Genomic DNA, 12,211 nt, shown 5'->3' with positions numbered 1-12,211 from the left:
AAACCCTCTTTCCTCCAAATTATTTATAATTGATGCAATACAGGAAGTCTCGCTGCTTTTTAATGAGTTCCCAAACGCAAATTCTGCCATTTAATTTTTTTGAAAACTGCATTTGACTAAAATAGTAATTCTAGTGGAAAGGGAGGTTTTGCCTCAGTTATGAAAATGACCTCGATTTACTTCTTGGTATAGCTATGGGAGAGGTGGGCCCTGCATGGTATGTGGGCCATAGGGTCCAAGCCCTTCCGCTGTGGCCAGGGGTACATGGATCCCCTTTGGTGCTGAAATGGGGATGGAGGGAAAACCCCACACTCCCATTCAACACTATGATCCTGTCTGTTTTCCATGAGAAAAATGTGGGTGTTCCTCATTTACTCAGACTGCAATAGACACCACCTGCTTTGTTTCATTTGTATGCAGGTGAAAATATAGGACTTAGACTAAGAATTGGAAGAAATGATTTAGTTCTTACTAAAGGGTCAGCCTTGGACTCAATTTATTTTTTAATGTATTTATCTGATGGGTAAATTGAGCTAGCAGTGATGAAGCATGGAAATGACTGCATTCCCTGTTTTTTTTTTTTTTTTTTGCCAAAGCACATGTCCCATTTCTTTGTCTGACTCTAGTCCCTGTTATCTGCCACGCTGCTTTTGTCTTTCCCTCATTCAGCCACTCTTCCCTTACTCCTGTCTTCTAGTATCTCTTGGGAAGAGTCACATGCCCCTGGATGCTTTAGTTCAGTGAAAACCTTTGATTACGGTGTGGTTCATGGGCAACAGTTCAGGTGAAAAGGAGTCCTATCCTGCAAGCTATTCTGGGGGCAGGCCATGAATCTACAGGGGGATCCCAACAGTTTGTCGTTTTACTGGGGCTCGTAGACAAAAGCTTCAGACCTTAAGGACGAACAGTGGGCTGTCCTGCTGCTTCCAGCAGTCAGACAGCCAAGAACAAAAGATGCTCACCAGGCCACCTCGGTACCCAGCTGGAGCCGCCGGGTGTCTGACACACGCTTCTCCCCTGAGCATACACTCACCGCCCCCCTGCCCAGCTCCCTGCACCCACACCCAGCATGGAGTTCTCTCTTCTGCGTTACACATCGTCCAAAAGGAGGGCCCCTCTCTGAGACTGTATCACTTCATTTTACACCCTAAACAATTAGACAAGATTTCCCAAAATGTAAGAGCAGTCAGCAGACTCTATCCAAATGATCGGCTCTGAGAGGAGAGAAAAGGAGGGAGCGGGCAGAGGAGTCGGGGACGAAGGCAGAGGCTCCAGAGTCTTTGTTTCTCTCCCATCTGGCTGGAAGCCAGAGGCAAAGATCGAAGAGACCTATCCTTTGTCCACTGATCTGACAGTCATCCCAGTTCCCAGTTCGCAAAATCAAAGTGAAACGCAGTCACACATTCATGTCCGTAGCTCACAAGGTTACTGAGAAACCTAAGTCTTCCTGTGCCTGGTGGAAGCAGCATTTCTGTTTCCAAGGTCACAATAAAATTAGGAATTCCACTTTCTCACTGTTAGCCTGTCATTGTTAGCACTCTCCTAGTCCTCCAAGGGACCAAAAGCATGTGCTCTGTGGCTTTAAGGGAAGAGAGAATCCTTCTCAGGCTCTCTCTATCAAGTCTGGTTAGGTTTTAGCATGTAATGTTCCAGGCCATAAATAATTCAAAAGGCATGAAGAAGATTTTCTTCATTCTACATCTATCCCTGCACACAACACCCTCCCCCTTTCCTTTCTGGCTTATAACAAATGCTAATTTAATCAACTGGCAGTAAATTGTACTGGTTGCTGACTCATGCCAGACACATCCCCTATGGACTTCACGGAGGTTCGCCATCTCATTTGGAAATGAACAATAAAGAGGTGCAGTCCTGAGCTGCCCACCTTTCTTCTTTTGTCCTCCTTTGTTTCCTCCTATCCCTCCCCCCTCCCCCAAAGAGGATTCTTCACAGTGTATCCGTGATGTACATGCAGTGAATTCACATCTCAGCCACGCTGCCTGCAAGGGTCTGCACTCCCTGCAAGTTGCACAGCCACCTGACCCTGATGACGGGGATGGGGATGTCCCCAGTGCTCCTGAAGGCTGTTCTCTAGATAAAGCATGTGGCAGGGGAAGGGAAGGCGGTGGGGGTGGGGGGCACTGAGAAGAAGGGTGGGAAGGGGAGTGAGGCAGAGCCAGCCCTCGTTATCCAAGCTGTGAAAGCATGTGTGTCAGAGAGGCTCCTTGATAAAACCATGCACGGGGATGGAAGCTGATTAAAGAGATGGAGAAACAGCTCCCATCAGTGGGCCCTTTTTACCTCTCCAAGCCAGCAGAGTGGGGAATCCTTCCCCTGCGGACAGCTGTAATGGAGGGTGGAGGGGAGGAATTTCCCTGGAGACAAGCCAGGAGCAGCAGGTAAAGGGGCTGGGGCTGGAGAGGATGGGACAGAAAGAGATGCTTCTAAGAAAAAGGACCAAGAGATGGGAAAATATTTATGGGAAGCCTAGGGTCTATTTCCTTTTCCTTTTGCTCTTTTATTTTAGCTATAAATATTTATAAAAGCTTATAAAGAAGCATTCTCCGTCTCTACCCCAGAGGGATTCCTTTAAAACCCTCCCCATCATGATTATCCAAGTATGTGCTGCGCACCAATATATAAGGAGGAAATGGAAGCTCACTTACCCTCTTGTCTTCAGATGCCTTGTAAAGCACTTACAGTGTTCCAAGCACCAGCATGCACTATTTTGTTTGCTCTCTCCTCCTGGCCACCCTGAAAAGTACACAGCTGGTAGCATTAGGTCCCTTCTACAGACAGGCAAGTCTCCATGCAAGGGCTGATAGGTGGAACAGTCCTAGCTGACACTATTTCCACTAGACAGCCTGCTACCTGGGGGTTTGCACACAGTAGGTCTTACTTCTTAGATGTTAGGCTTATCGTTTACTAGGCTAATGGGATAACAGCACAGCATCAGAACTTCTGGAAGGGTCTGCTCCCCTGGTCATCAAACCCTACCCCCAATGTTGACCATTTGTGCTTTTGGTCTTGAACTACAGAAGAGCTGTTTTTTGTTTAATTAGTACCCATCCACCTCACTGGATCCTAAAGTCCTCCTGGCCAGGTGTGTGGAGTTTTTGTGTCACTCACAAGGTGAAGAAGCAGGCCTGAGTCACAGAGAGCAAATGCAAATTTTCTGGCTGGTGGCAAGCACACCTGAAGGCTTTTCAAGTGCGGAACCCTGCCAGGGCCACCCTGATTTTCAAATCGCCCCACTGAGGTTGATTTCTCCTGTGGTCCTTCCTCCAGTTTGGCAGCTCCACTCCTTTGGGCTCTGTTTTGGATGTGCGTGCATGTGTGTGCACGTACACACATATATGTCTTAGACTGACTGCATTGTTTCATGCCCCTCTTTGAGGGTTTTTTTCTAAAAGGCTTCCTGCTGCCAAATAGGACATACACAATGGCAAAAGCACTTTTGCCTTAGAATGAACAATCAACTTCCTGCAGGAAACTCAGAAAGGGGAGCAAACAGGGGGCCCTCTTCTCCCCCAGCACCGTCTGTCCCGGCACAATATTCCGCCCTTCTCTCTTCTAATTCACGGCTCTACGACTTTGGGGTCACTGGGGAGCCAGGAAAGGATCAACCTGCACTGGGGGAGGCTTCTGCGCCCAGCACACGGCATGCTGAAGCACACACTTCACTGGCTAAGAATGGAAGGCGTGGTTCACTTTGTCCTTATTTGACCAGAAAGCTCGGCATGGAATCCTCCTCAGTGCCTCCCTGTGACTCCCTGGGGGGGTCGTAAATAAGCGCAAGGCCTGGTATGGCTTCTTGGCTAAACGTTTGCACAGTAACTCAAATGAGGCAGCAGACATGAGTCAGAAGGGAGAAATAAGCTCAAGAAGGGGGGCGTGGGGAGCTTCAGCTTCTCAAGCCGACAAGATGGTACTTTACCCATTTACCCAGAGACGCTCGCCAAGTCTCCAGGGACAGACTGCAAGTCCTCCCCCCACCCCCCCCCCCCCCCCCCCACCCCCCCGCCGACATTGCACCACCTGCTAGAGCCATTTGCAAAGCAGCTGGTAAGAGCAGCTAAGTGAGCGAGCCGCGCGTCCATACAGCATGCGCGAGGCCAGCCAGGCCCTTGCGCGTTGCTGAGAGGGGCAATAAAAAGATATTAAATATTTTATCTATTTTGAACACTCACAATTCAAGCCAGGGCTATATACAAAGTGAGGACATAAAGTTCGGGGATAACACTGGTTCTGCGAGATCAGGTTCAGTGAAAATATGAAAAGATAATAGTTATTTAATTCCAGTGGTCATGGTTATGTGTGCAGTGATCGGTGGATCCCCAGATTCATCCTTGCCTCCCAGAGACAGAGCACAGGTTATTAAACCTCCCTGGTATGCTTCATTTTCTCTGCTGGGGATGATGAAAGGGAGGGCTTCTTCCAGCTGCTACGTGCCACCCTCTAAGGGTCTGAAATAAAAGTGTATACTGAAGGGATGAACGGATTCCTTCTTTTATTCATTCATAATAAAACTCAGGGCTGCCCCGAAGCTGTGCTTTTCCATTTTAAGTCTGTTTCTCTCTCTCCCTCTGCTCTTTCTTGACAGTTGTATCAGCCTGCTCGTGTGGCCATAACGAAGTACCGAACACTGGGAAGCCTAAACAACAGAAACTTATTTTCTCACAGTTCTGGAGGCCGAAAGTCCTAGATGAAGGTGTTCACGTGGTCTTTCCTCAGTGCGTGTCTGTGTCCTAATCTCCTCTTTCTATACAGACACCAGTCACAGTGGATTAGGGCTCACCCATATGACCCTTATTTACTCTTATCATTGTACATTATTTACTCTTTTAAAGGCCCTATTTCCAAATGCTGTAACATGCCGAGGTCCTGAGGGTCAGAGCTTCAACATATGAATTTGGGGAGGACACCATTCAGCCCATAAAAACAATTAGGATTTTTTTGTGTCGCAGGACCAAATATGTGAGTCTCTGTGTGCATAAACGTTTCGGTAAACACATGTCCTGCCGTTGACACAGGAAGACTCAGGCTCTGCCCCTGCTGTGTCCACTTCCCTGCAGGCACCACCATTCCTTCCAGCCCACCCACCCACCAAGGTGAAGACAAAATAATCCCACAGCCTCTCTGTAATAACAGAAAGGAAGGGGTTTTTTTTTGAAGTGTTTTCAGCCATTCTCTAATGTGGTTTAATTTATTTATTTATTTTTGCTGTGTTGCATCTTCGTTTCTGTGCAAGGCCTTTCTCCAGCTGTGGCAAGCGGGGGCCACTCTTCATCGCGGTGCGTGGGCCTCTCACTGTCGTGGCCTCTCTTATTGCAGAGCACAAGCTCCAGACGCGCAGGCTCAGTAATTGTGGCTCACGGGCCCAGTTGCTCCGCGGCATGTGGGATCTTCCCGGACCAGGGCTCGAACCCGTGTCCCCTGCATTAGCAGGCAGATTCTCAACCACTGTGCCACCAAGGAAGCCCAGGAAGGGGTTCTTTATGTATTAATCTTTTAGTCAATTGTTCAACTGCAGAAGGAGGAAGGACAGCAAGAATAATTATGGTGGGATGCGGTGGGGAGGGGGCCTATCAGTGCTTTGCCTTTTATTTCTCCACTCCTGCCAAGGGACTCCCTCATTTTGGTCCCTTTGAGTGAAGGCAGCTTCTGCCTGGCTGCCTCTTTATCAACAATAAAAACAAGCAATCGATTTTGGTCACAGAATGAGGTTCCATTTGTTTTGAACATAAACTGGGATTCAGCATTTGACCAACCTAAGTTACAGGAAAACTCCAAGTGGCAGGTTTATACCTGACTCTCTCCATTTTGTGCTATTCCTCCACCAGGGTACCTCCAATTCCCATCAAGTGGCCGTGTCACATTACCCGAGCCAAAAGTCACTGAAGGAGCCTCATTTCCTACTATCCAAGACCGAAGTCTGTACCATTTGAAATCTATCCCTGCTAGGGAAGCCCCAAACATGCACCCAGCCCATTTCAAGACAAGGATGCTGAGACCTTTCAAACAGTGAATTTTGGCCTCATAACTACAGAATAGTTAAATGGATGAGAGTCAACAAAGGACACTCCTGTGAAATTTTTTAATGCTTCAAAAACTCCCATTTAAAATTGTTTGGGCCTTAAACCCATGTTTTGTGTGTGTGTTTTGTTTTTTGAGATCCTCCTCTGAGCCTGCATGCTGGAGACATGACAAATTTGGTATTTCAATCCATACGCCCATTTGAGTTCTAGGAATGCACACTGGTTAGGTTTTAAAGTCATCTTGTAGTAAATTAAGTCAGAGCTAGATATTGATGCTGATATGTGCTCAAACAGACAAGGAAAATTAATTGTAAGAAAGGGGGAGGAAAATGTCTCCCATTTATCTTCTTCCTATCTCATAATTTGAACCTATATTTCTAGAGATTTAAAAATATGGTAAGAAGAAAGTCTTAAGTGACCAAGATTCCAAGCCCAAGAGTCTAACCCCAGTGAATTAATACTATTTGTTTATCCACTATGTACAGGGCACAGAGCTGTATACTGAGTGATAGATATGTACACCACTGTCTTCCACGATCATGGAATCAGAGTAAGGAGACAATGAAATATAAAACCAAAATTCACAATGGAAAGCAGGAAAAATGGTCAGTTCCAACTAAGTGTGACAGATACTCAGTGCTATTGGGGTTTGGAAGCAAGAATGATCACCCCATGAAGGGGTCTCAGACGAGGTGATATTTGAACCCAGGTTAGCAGCCTAGACCTGCTCCTGCTTTTAGTGAGTATGGGCTCACTGAAGGCTTTCGAGCAGGAGAATGAAATATGACAAAATTGGTATTGGAGGAGAGTACCCTGGCACAGGGCATGTGATGCGCTGGAACAGGTAAGAAGCAAGGCTGGACGACCAGCTTGCAAACTGTAGCGGTGGCCCAGACACCAGGAGACTCACACCTGAGCTGAGGGTTGGCAGTGGGGAGAAGAGGAAGAGATTGATGTCTGTGAAGAAGAAGAAGTAGAGCCTCGAGTCCTACTGACTATGAGAGACAGGGTACAGGGTCCTGACCCCTGACCAGCTCACCAAGGAAGACAACTGTCCAGAGAGAAGGTCTAGGTCCTGGCCAGGCAGCTCTCCCAGACTCCCTCCCTTTTCCCATCCGCTAGAAACAGCAAAACCATCCACCTCACCAGGCCCTCCAGTGGGAGTCTTAGGTCATCCCAAGAATGTAGCCTTGTCCTCTGAACAGACAGGAAGAATGTTCAGGGCACAGGGATTAATTACGTAAGGTCTGTTGTCAAACAAGAAGTCCCAGAGCTCCCTCTGGCTTCAACCCCAAACCCAGTCCTCCACCCTGATTGTCCTGAAATGAACATAGTCTGGCTATGACCTTAGACCATTCAGACTTCAGATCACATACCTCTGTCCTTTTTTTGATTTTGTAGTGATTTTTTGTTGGCTCTGTAAGCATCTAGTGTCTTCTTTCCCTGTCTCCAACAGCCCTTATTTCTATGTGAGTCTCACACATGATCCCGGGGGTCACAGGGTCTGGATTCAGCTCATCAGGGCCCTCCATCCACCTGTCCTTGTCGAAATACTTAAGCTCCTGGTTCGAATGTCCCCTGAAGTCAGACACCTCTAAACTAAAATTTCCTTTATATGAAATAACTTTATTGTTTGAGCTCTGTATTCTGCTCCTTGCTCTTAAAACGTCCCTGACACAGGCTCCTTGTTGAATGGTGTCACTGCAGAAAGGGCTCTGGGAAGGAAGGGCTCCGTCCCGCTTGACTGAACTGGCCACGTGACCTTTTTCAATGCCCTTCATCTCTCTGGGTTTCAGTTTCTTCATAAGTAGCATGAGGGGTTGTACAAGCCACTCTCTAACAATTCTTCTGGCTTTGACGTTCAGATTCTACAGCCCCCAGTGTGTTGCTGAAGCCCTAGCAAACTCGGCCGTTCACCTCCTGATCTGTCCTCCCAGACAGTCTTGCCACTGCCTCTGTTCGACCCCACACTGTGGTCTATGAGCACCAGGCAGATTGCCTCTTCCAGAGAGGCTAAGGGGTCAAAGGTGGTTCCAGGGTGTTGAAAACATGTAGATATGAATTGACAGTAGCATGAACCGAAATCGAGAGTCTGTGTTTTCTGTTTCTGTGGGGACAGGGAGGATACTGGGAAGAGTGAGGGGGACATGGGGTGGGAGTAGAAAGCCAGGTCACTTTTCGGCATATGGAACTGCGGTGAGTGGGAGACTGCCAAAAAGGAGCATTCAACTAACTATAGGAGAGTCCACGCTAGAGGCGAGGTTCCTAAACTTGAGCATAAAAATAGCCAGGAGATTCTGAGCTGGCTGAGGGTTAAAACAGGGCCAGACCTGGGAAGAGAGACCCTACCAGGAGATATTCCAGTGGAGGTAGTGACATAGAGGGGAGAGCTGAACCTGGGACCAAATAACTGGGGACAGTGGAGAGAAAAGAGATAAGAGTCTGCAGGGCTTAAACCTGACAGGCAACCATATTTTCTGAGGAAAAGAAAGAGGGAAAGGAAAAGTCAGTAGAAGGTAAAGGAGGAAGCAGAAAAGGGAACAAAGTTCCCCTGAGTTGCTGCTACACGCTGGGTTCTACACATATTCCGATGCGTGGAAAACCTTGAGAGTGAGTATTATAGAAGCAAGGAGGAAAAGCACAGTCTAGGAGATGCATCTTGGGCTTATGTAATGGAGCAGTGGGGAGGGGGCAAAAGAGGGGTTATCAAGCCAAGTCCTGGTCAGGTCAGCAGCACCCAGACCTCGGCACGCCCCGAGAATGACAGGTCCCAATCTCTTGCATTAGAGATGGTAGCAGACACTTTGCATGCCCTGCATCACACCCCCTCGCCTAAATTCATGCCTACCTCAAGCTCTCTCCTTCAGCCAGCTCTCTCTGCTTTTCAGCCTTAGGGCCTTTTCTGAAGCCATAGGAGCTTCGCACAAGGAAAGCTCAGACAGAAGAGTTAATGCTCCCTTCCCCCAACCTGCAACTACTGAGAGACAAGAGTCCATGGATCAGTGCCCCAGCCCCTTTCTGTATACAGACAGTGGATACCTCAATGATGCACTATGGTGATACCCTGCCTCAGTCTCCCCACGACCTCCCTCCCGTTTTCTGGGATTGGATCCCAAATAATTATCTACACTCAGTCTTTGACTGAGACTCTACTTTCAGGAGAACCCAGACCAAGATGGATGAGTCAGCCTTGTGGTGGCAGACTAAGAAATGCGGGCAGAAACACGAGTGCATGTTTTCTTTAAAGCCCCCGAACGCTAAACAAATAGCACAGATTTCTGCTCATCTCTATAACGACGAAAGGCTAAGCTGCGTCCCGTGGGGCAGGCAGAGATGCTACTTTGGGTATGATCCGCGGGCCCTCATTCATAAATCCTCTCTTGAGAGGGTGAACAGGCAGTGCTACTTCTCAGGACTCTTTGTTGAAAACACAAACAGGCGTGGGTCCCGTCCACATCGTAGAGAATGGCACTTCCGCCTCAGAGGGTTACCTTCCCCAGGACGGGGGCCACAGTCCGGAAGCCTGCAGCAGTAGGAAACCCAAGAAAGTGTTTTGTTTCACTGTCTGACTCATCCCCACAATGTTTTAAAAACCAAGGTAACTTAGCAGATGTGAAGCTTAATTGCAGTAGAAGGAGCTCAGCACTAAGTTTACACTGAGCACCTCAGTCCTCTGTGTGCTACTGGATGGTCCCACAGACATCTGAGTCAGCAACGCCAATGCTAGCATATTCGGGAGAAGGGGCTTTTGTCTCAGTCCACTCCTGTGTGGGGTCCTGCAGCTGTGTCCTGTCCACTGCCTAGCTCCTGAGTCTCTATCTCTGTTCCACCTTGGACTTCTCTGATGCTCTTGCTGCCGTTCACCTCCCCCTGGACCTGCAAAAACCATCTGTCTTTAATAGTGACGCTTCCACCCTTGGGGTAAGGGTGGTCCTGGGAAGGTTAGGTAGCACTCCCCGTTCTCCCATCCCAGCTTGGACTCTAACCCACTGCATAATTCCCGGCCACATTAGCTGCAGCAGGTCACTGACCCTACCGAAGCACTGAGACGATCACAGGGCATTTCAAAAGCCAGGATAGAAAACTGAAAGTGGAGGCCTGATGTCTCTATTCCCTGAGCACGTCTGCACTTGCTGGTCCTCTCTGCTTGCCCATGCTGCTCAGGCTCTATTCCTCCTCGGCGCCTTTCCTGCCCCACCATCTCCCTCTCTCTCCTCACAGTGCTAGTTTCCAGACTCCAATGTTGGGCTGCTACTGAGATGTCCTTCTCTTTCCTTTTGAAAACCAACCAACCATCTTTTGGTAGAGGACACTCTTACCTGGGTTGCATGTTTTATTTTTTTTTAAGTTTTTCATTTAAGAAATTGCCTTAATACTTTAATAAATTAAATTGCCTTAATAAAGCAATTTTAACCCTTCATTGAGCCAACGTACTCCTTTTAAAGGAGACTCAGACTTTACATATCCACTGGACTATCTGAAGATTTTTCTTAAAGAAAACAGAGTGAAGTGGTATTACTTCAGCATGAATCAACACTCAGACATTCACCCCAACCTGGATTTGATGCACTGTCACTATTCCATTTAAGCCTCACAATGCCAAACACATCCTATACCACTTATAAAGGATGTCAAGGTTTAATATTAAAAGGAAATAAAGTAAAACCTATGGCCCAAAAAGAGTGCATGGCATTCTCCACCCAGTGCTCATTCAAAGCTAGGGGTTGGATAGCTGCCTTAGAGGCAGAATGGTCTGAAGACCAGACATCTACACACGGATTTCCCTTCTGTTTTCTCCTTTAATCAACTGCAATAATTTTCAAATTTCAGTGTGGATAGAAATTAGAACACAAGGTTGTATGTTCTATGGGCGATATAAGGGCTTTTCAAGGATAATACTAAGTTTATATGATGTTCACATTAGGTGTTGATTATAGAACCTAAAAATATCACTCCTAAGATGTGACTCTTCTGTTTGGAAAGCTTCCTTCAACAAGAATTCTGCCTTCAGGGACTTCCCTGGTGGCACAGTGGTTAAGAATCCGCCTGCCGGGCTTCCCTGGTGGTGCAGTGGTTGAGGGTCCGCCTGCCGATGCAGGGGACGCGGGTTCGTGCCCCGGTCCGGGAGGATCCCACATGCCGCGGAGTGGCTGGGCCTGCGAGTCCAGAGCCTGTGCTCTGCAACGGGAGAGGCCACGGCGGTGAGAGGCCCGCGTACCGCAAAAAAAAAAAAAAACAGAATCCACCTGCCAATACAGGGGACAGAGGTTCGAGCCCTGGTCTGGGAAGATCCCACATGCCGTGGAGCAGCTAAGCCCGTGCACCACAACTACTGAGCCTGCGCTCTAGAGCCCACGAGCCACAACTACTGAGCCCACATGCCACAACTCCTGAAGCCTGTGTGCCTAGAGCCCATGCTCCACAACAAAAGAAGCCACCACAGTGAGAAGCCCATGCACCAAAATGAAGAGTAGCCCCCGCTCACCACAGCTAGTGAAAAAGCCCACATGCAGCAACAAAGACCCGTCGCAGAAAGAGAGAAAGAAAGAAAGAAAGGAAGGAAGAAGGAAGGAAGGAAGGAAGGAAGGAAGGAAGAAAGAAAGAAAGAAAGAAAGAAAGAAAGAAAGAAAGAAAGAAAGAAAGAAAGAAAAGGAATTCTGCCTTCCAACTAGAATTTCTAAATGGCTGTAAATTTTTAAATGGTGGGGTTTTGTTGTTGTTTGTTTTTTTTCTTTTGTTTGTTTTTGTTTTTTTTCCTTTTTGGTCTCACTGCCCTTGGAAAGAGAACTCACCCTTCGGGTCTGGAGCGTCCTGTTGAAAGCCTGACCCTCACATCAACACTTAGCTGTTTCTGTCTCTGGTGTAGATAGAGAGATGGGGAGTGGGGGTCTGGCTTTCTTACTAACCAGCTGAATGACTCGAGGCTGCAAAACCCAACACCGTCCATTTCATCTTGACACTTGAAAGCAGAGATCTCCTTGAGCCCGTCACATATGTCCTGCATTTCCCAGCTTTATTTCGAGACCTATTTCATCTGTTGCTGTTTATACCTCTGCTCAGGTTCCTGGTAAATGGTCTGTTTCTGTCAATGACTTTTTCATCTATGTCAGGGAAAGGCCCATTAGACAAATCCAATGGGACAAGTTCAGAGAGTTTGTCAGTTCCCGTCACCT

At 47.6% G+C, this 12,211-nt stretch overlaps 1 long non-coding RNA gene across 1 annotated transcript in view; it reads right to left on the bottom strand.

Annotated features, from left to right (window-relative positions):
* Window positions 1-12,211, bottom strand: part of LOC114896644 — a 77,156-nt gene that overhangs the window by 16,817 nt on the left and 48,128 nt on the right. Inside the window, exon 4 of the long non-coding RNA XR_003793858.1 lies at window positions 2,667-2,754. This is a non-coding gene — a long non-coding RNA (uncharacterized LOC114896644). The remainder of the gene's footprint in view (window positions 1-2,666; window positions 2,755-12,211) is intronic.

This window comes from Monodon monoceros, unplaced genomic scaffold, assembly GCF_005190385.1.
Source record: "Monodon monoceros isolate NGI ecotype Baffin Bay Population unplaced genomic scaffold, NGI_Narwhal_1 Super_Scaffold_16, whole genome shotgun sequence".
Taxonomy (NCBI): Eukaryota; Metazoa; Chordata; class Mammalia; order Artiodactyla; family Monodontidae; genus Monodon; species Monodon monoceros.
Note: the sequence above shows the minus strand (reverse complement) of the source record. Positions and strands in the feature narration are given on the sequence as shown.